Here is a 7,288-nt window from a genome sequence, read left to right on the forward strand (position 1 = left end):
GACAGTAGCTGAACTTCTTTTGGATCATATGTCTTCTGGACTTGAACGTTGTGGCTCATCTTCATATTCTCACCTACAACATTGTCATAGACGAAATTTACAAATGACACAAAAACTTGCATATTTTGCTTTAAGGACATTGTAAGGCTTATAGTCAAATGATCATTTCACCTTTGCAATAAAAATAGAACATATGTCACCACTTTACAAACTAGAACTATAACTTTGAATGCAACAGTTCTATAGATCATATCATAAGATGAGATTACTCAGGAATAAGATTCTGTAGAGGCTTTAAATGATAACCTAAGAAATGAGTGGGAATAGTGAATTCTTTATCATTACTTATAATTTATACCATTTATAAGGAATATTGGTTCCTTATGGTTCTTTAACATTCCTTAAAATTTAAGAAATAAAAGATTACACAATTATTCTTTATAGGAGAGAAATAATTTTTCCTCTTATTTTGTTCCTTTTCATTCATTTTTTTTTTTATAGTTTTTTAGTAGTTAGCTGTTAGAGCCGGAGATTGTAAGTTTGTCTTTAATAACTTAAACAAGTTCCTTTCACTGACAAGTTATGATAGTTTAAGGACAGCAGATCATGTGTTTTCAGTTTACATTGATAACTTTAAAAGGCTTCGTAAGCCCTCTAACAAGTTCCTTCACCTAATTAAACATAGTAAGAGAAACTAATATGATTTGTGGTATTATTTTCAATTGTGACCATTGCTAGCCCATTTGATAACTTGTTATTTTTTCTTTGATTTGTGATAACAATTTGGGGTTTTCGGCATAATAAATCCCCAACCTTTTAGTTTTGACATAATTAAGCTCTAACTAGATTAAGACGCGGGATGACCATTACATATATATATACAGTAAATTAGTTTATCTATTATATTTTTATATATATTATGAAATAATAAATATATATTGAATAATTAAAAGTCAGTAACTATTACATATATAATTAAACTGGTGCAAACATATAAATCAATTTTATTAATCCAAACAATATTTTTTTTTCTATTTGATAGGATATATAATTAAATTTAAATGATATTAACATACATAGTATATTTTTAAAATTAATGTCTTTTAAATGATGATTTCTACTCATATGGTTTTTTGATCATTTATATCTTTTATAGCAAAAATTTTAAATTACTGGAAAAAATTTCATTGTAAGATTAATAGTTTTAATAATGGGAAAAATTTGGAGAAATGCATTCAAATAAAAATATAATTTGGAAAATACACCCTTATTTAAGTTTTTGGAAAATACACTTATATATATATTAAATTACTAAATTGCTCAATCTTAATATTTCTCAGATTCTAATATATTGTTTAAAAATTGTTTTAAGAAAAAAAATCTTTAGAAAATCTACCAATTATTCCTTTTAATATATGTACCCAATATCTTTCCCATATTTCTTACTAATATCTTAAATTATTTTATTATTTTGAAAAGAGAAGAACTCAAGACCCGACTCGTCTTCTTGTCTTCTTCCTTCCCGTATCCTTTTCTGAATTTTTTTTCTTTTTTTTCTCTAATTTCACAGTTTTTTCCTCTCATCTCACTAAGAGGTTTGTTGATTCATGAATAAAATTTCAGTTTCTAATTTTAATTCGGATAATAACTTCCCGTGCGTTTTGCAAAAACCAAGACTCGCTAGCTCCGCCACGTGGTTTGGACATAGCAGCTCTCTGTAAGTGAGTCTGTTTTATGGGTTTCAGTGGTGGAAGATAGGATCTAGCTTCGGACAGAGGAGGTAGATTTGCTTGAGGCCAAAGAAAGATGCGAACTTGGCAATGAAGCAAGTGAAAAGGGAGTTGTCATTCTGTTCGTGTTTCTGCTTAGATTCGTAGCGAAATTGTTGGCCGGCATTGATGTTGGGCTCATCTCTGCTAGCTTCGCTGCTGTAAGAGAGAGAGAGAGAGAGAGAGAGAGAGAGAGAGAGAGGTTGGGGGTCAACACCTGCAATGGATCCCCATCAAAAAGTCAAGCCATTAATTGTTTGATCCCTGTTTTTTTGTTTCTCTACGCTACTGCTCTGTCACCAAAACATCCTTCTTCAACATAAATATTTATCTTAAAAATAAATAATTATAATATTCTTATTAATTTCGAATTTATATATTAATTATTGAAATATCAAAGTGGGATAAAAAAGTATATTGACATTAAAGAAAGTGTAATTTCAAAAAAAAAAAAATAAAGACAATGTATTTTTCAAATTTCAAATACTAAATAGGGTATTTTGCAAATTATTATAATTTTTTAAAAATTAAGTTCTCAATGTTTGTTCAAAATTTTTATCAAAAAAAATTTCAAAACTAAAATATTTATGTATTTTATATGGTATATAATTTAATTTAAAACTATATATAAAATATATATATATATATATATATATATCTTTTAATCTTAATAGTTAATTAAATTAGACTTTTTACTTATACGATTTTGTAATCATTTGTATTTTGTCATACCAAAAATTTTAAACAATGGATCACAAAATTTGAATGTGAAACTTTTAACTGTTTTAGTAATTTATAGTCGTTTTAAAAAATTTAAAATATAACATAAACCAAAAAATCTAAATTTTATTATATGGTTAATGTGGTTGTTTAATTTTTTTTTTTTAATTTAACATTAAACAAATATGATAGAAGATAAACTAATTTTTATCAAATTTTTATTATTCAAAATTATTAATTGTCATATATATTTTAGTCACATTAGGCAATTCTGTAACTGTTATTTAAGAAAATAATAAAGAGCATTAATAATAAATTAATTGTTATTTAATAAAAATTTATTATATAATTAGATGGACCAACTTATTTCTCTAGTGATTCTAAGAATCATCCTAGTGATGACATGTGGGTACAAAAATAAATTGTAATGTTTCTCAAATAATATATAGGAGATTTTTATTTTATCATAATAAATACTAAACTCTTTCAAAAACTCTAATTAAATCCTAAATTTTCTATAGTTTGGCCAAAATGAGCTACTGTTAAAATAAGACTATGTACAATGGTTTCAAGATCCTCCGCATATTCAATACCCTCCCCATATTTAACACCCTATTTTTCTCTTTTTAACACTCCAAAATATATTCTCTCACTTCCACCTCATTTATTCAACACCCACTTCAATTTACACATCTACAATGATTTATTTTTAAAAATTCAGCACCTTACCCCACAACTCTTAATTCATATTTTTGTTTTTTACAATTAACTTAAAAACTAAAATAACAAAACTTTTAATAATATTTATTTTGAATTATTACACTTATCTTAATTTTTAAATAATATCAAAATCTGTATTAATAAAACAATCAAAATTATGAACATATTTATTTTTTTAAGTAAGATATTTAACATCATCGAACACCGGCGAACGATCTAGAACATTTATATCGTTTAATGTTCCCAGACATCCAAAAAGGCATGTCAAATTCATAGATCATGACATGCAACTGCTTCAAGTATAACCGTGGTGGTTCCCTTATCTCCCCGAGTAAATTGACCTTCCCATGCTGTTGGAAAATTTTTCCATTCCCAATGCATGCAATTAATACTCCCGATCATCCCTGGAAACCCCCTCACCTCGCTGACATTCATCTTGAGTTGGAGCTCTGAGATACTCTTGCTCATACAACTGTGTGATTCCTTTACAGAAACGGGGCAGGCACTCCAATACTGTAGTACCTCCTATTTTGATATATTCATCAATCGCATCGGCAGCAACACCATACGCTAACATTCGCATGGCAGTAGTGCATTTTGTTAATGGAGAAATACCTTCCTTATTTGCTGCATCAACTCGTTGGGTGAAATAGTTTTCACTGCTTGATAGGTATCCAACAATCCAAAGAAAAACATGTTTTCGCATCCGGAATCGTCGACGAAACATTTGCTCATCATATGTAGGTTGATTGGCAAATTATTCATCAATCAGCCATTGATTCGCTGCTACATGATCTCTCTTGAAATATTTTCTCTTGCTACGAGACGTATGGTCTTCCTCAATATTTTTTCGGCGCTCTCTAAACCGGTGTACGATATACCTCTCTTCAAGCTAACACTGTTTTTTGTACACTTCGATATCGAAAGGAAATTCTGATGGATCCATTGATATTTTTTTATAAGATGAAATTGTGTTATTGATACATTACCGGGAAAATAAGTTTCCATTTATAAAAAACTGAGTGGATGAAAATTCTGGACTCCAAGCAAACATTAAATTGACATAAATAATCGATAACGATTGGATTCTCTTACAAAATCAGAAAGTCACGGATTGCATACTAACAAAAGTTATCAAAGAAGAAAAAAAAAACATGCATTATTAAAAGAAAAAAAACATACATTATTAAAGAAGAAAAATAAAAACACACATTATTAAAAGAAAAATACAAACACACATTACTAATTTCCAACTAGATCGTTGCTCAACTTCTCTAACAGCTGTTTGTTCTTGTCATCAAGATGTTATTTTTCACTTACTTCAAGAACATCTTCATTTTTTTTGGTTTCAGTCTTTTCTTTCATCAATCAATTTTTCTTCTCTTGTGTCTTGGCTATTTTGTCCAATCGTTCCAATTCTTGCTCTTTGAATTGTTTGTATTCATTCCACACTTCGTTGACGGTTTCCAAAGCTGTGCATTTGCTTTTCTTTTTGCCTTTTTTTTGCTGCCTCTCTCCCCATTGGACGAGCACTTGATCCTACAGAGTTTGATCCTACGGAGTTCGAATCACTGGCATCGGTCTCTCGGGATCTCTTAGATCCACTACTTGTAGAGCCAGTATTTCCTCCTACTTGACTACCATAGCGCGATTGATCACGAACATCAAGCCACTCCGACATTAAATTGAAATGTTCATTCTTACCACTTGAATATAATTCATGCGCTTTTGCATTACATCATTCTCCGACCATCCACTTTGTTGCATACGCCTAGCGTTATCGTAAGCGCCACTCCATTTGCTCTAACTTTTTATTCATATAGTTGAAATAATTTCTGCACGAAGCTCCATCACAGCGAGGATCAAATGAGCAATGCTCATTACAGTACTCAGAAATTTTACTCCAGTATGCTTCGCTTTTCTGGTTCCTACCAACAATGTTGTTTGCTCCATATTTAATCTATCTACTAAGTAGCACCAAGTTTTGATCGGTGGTCCACTTAGGGCTTCTACGGCGAGCTTGAGCTGATTCATCTGCATTTGCGTCGGGAATGGGTTCACTAGCACAACTCATGCCCCCAAGAGCATAATTTCTCTCTCTCTCTCGCTCTCTCTCTCTCTCTCTCTCTCTCTCTAAATATTCACGCTACGGGTGTGTTAGTAACCAAAAATACATAAATATATCAGTTAAAGAGTATTTCAAAATGTTTAGCTCACTTAAAATTTAAGGTGATATTAACTTTTATTGTGTATGTTTTGTTATTCTTTTTATAGATCGTGATCATCTTAATATTAAAGTGTTCATGAATACATAATAGTTTTACGTATTTTCTTTGTTTATTCTACTGTAATTATGATAATTTTGATAATAAGTAAAATAATTTTTAATACAAAAATCTTAGACTATATTTTTTCTTATGAATATTTTTAAAATTTATGTCTTTGATATTATATTATTAATTATGTAATAAAATATTATTTTAATTTGATGTCAAATGAAACATTATTTTCATATATATATATATATTTGAAACTATTGTTTTTCATATCGTATTAGTTCTAGTTGTTTTTATTCGAAATAGAAAGTGCGGTTGGACGAATTTTCTTTCAAATGTGTCAACGCTGTGATTATTTTTTTTATTAGGTTAGCAGGTGTTATTTGTCGAGAAGAGAGTATATATGTTATGGGAAGTGAGTGTTCTAAATAAGGCATAAGTTAGTGTTTGGACAAAACTACAACGCTTCAATTTCATGTAAGAACATGTTTAGTATTCCACACTCAGCTCATTCTTCCACCGTCCTCATTTTATTGTGATATATTTCAGATCAATCAAGCACAACATAATATACAGAGAGAACACAATTTGATGAAGAAGAGATAGAGAGGATGTAACCGGTTACACGATCGGCCCTAATGCTCGATCGGATCATCCATCGGCTAGGGCCGATGGTTCAGGGTCACACCACTAACCTTAGGCGTGCGGTCTCCTTTCGCCGCCTCCTTCTCCTTCTCTTTCTCCTTCTGCCTTGTATCCATCTTCACCGGTCTTGTCTCTCACGGCCAAGCCTTTCCCCGGAACAGATCAAGCCTCCACACGGTTATTCCTTAGCCGGCGGTTCTCTCTCTTTTGGTCTCTCTCTTTCTCACGATCTGGACAAAGCTTCCCTGAGGAATTCTGATGCCAAAATCGACCCCAGAGCCTCTTATTTGTAGAGAGGGGAACCGGTAACTACTTGGGGGTGTCGGTTACAATGGATTGGCCGAAATGGTGCCACTTGTCCCTTTGCACCTTTTTGCCCAAAACTGCTCCAAAACCGACCACAACCTCTCAACTGCTCCCTTGGCAGTTTCCTCCATCGAAAACCAACCCCTAGGCCTTTGCCCAAGCCCTGGTCCGAACCTGAATGCACACAGCCCCATCGTCCCACATGAGCCACCGGCATGGTCTGGTAACCGCTCGGACCCGGCCACACTGGTCCGGACCGGAACACTCCTCCAAGCTGAGATGAGCTGGCCCCCAACTGTCCCCAGCTGAGTGAGCTAGCTAATCAGCTCCCGTGAGCTGGCCAAGACTGAATGAGATGGATTCACACTCCTTCAAGCTGTTTGAGCTTGGACCAGAACTCGTCCAGCTCCCTAATCACTCGTCCAGCTCCTTTAAACTTGTCTCCATCATTTCCTGGTTAAGTCTCAGTGCCAGCCTTCCTTAACCTTGAGTTTGGCCATGATACGCTTGTCTTAAGGTCTTTTAGACCTGACTGGTGCGTCTCCTCGCACCATGTCCTGTCCGGACGATCCTATCTAGGATCGGGGACATGACAGTTTTACGAAGAAAATATGCAAATCCCTATAACCCGAAACCCCAAACCCCAAGTTCTTTAACTTCATCACACAATCTCTTCTTTCTAAACCCCTATTAAACAAACTAAACACATGCATTAAGTCTGAAATAAATCATATTAAAGAAAATTACATCATCATTCGGATACATCATTGACATTCTCGTCATCACTAGAAACATTATCATTTTCATTAAACTCGTCATCAACAGCTTGGTCCATCGTATCGTTGGGAAGAT

The sequence above is a fragment of the Brassica napus genome, chromosome C1, assembly GCF_020379485.1.
Source record: "Brassica napus cultivar Da-Ae chromosome C1, Da-Ae, whole genome shotgun sequence".
In the NCBI taxonomy this organism is placed as follows: Eukaryota; Viridiplantae; Streptophyta; class Magnoliopsida; order Brassicales; family Brassicaceae; genus Brassica; species Brassica napus.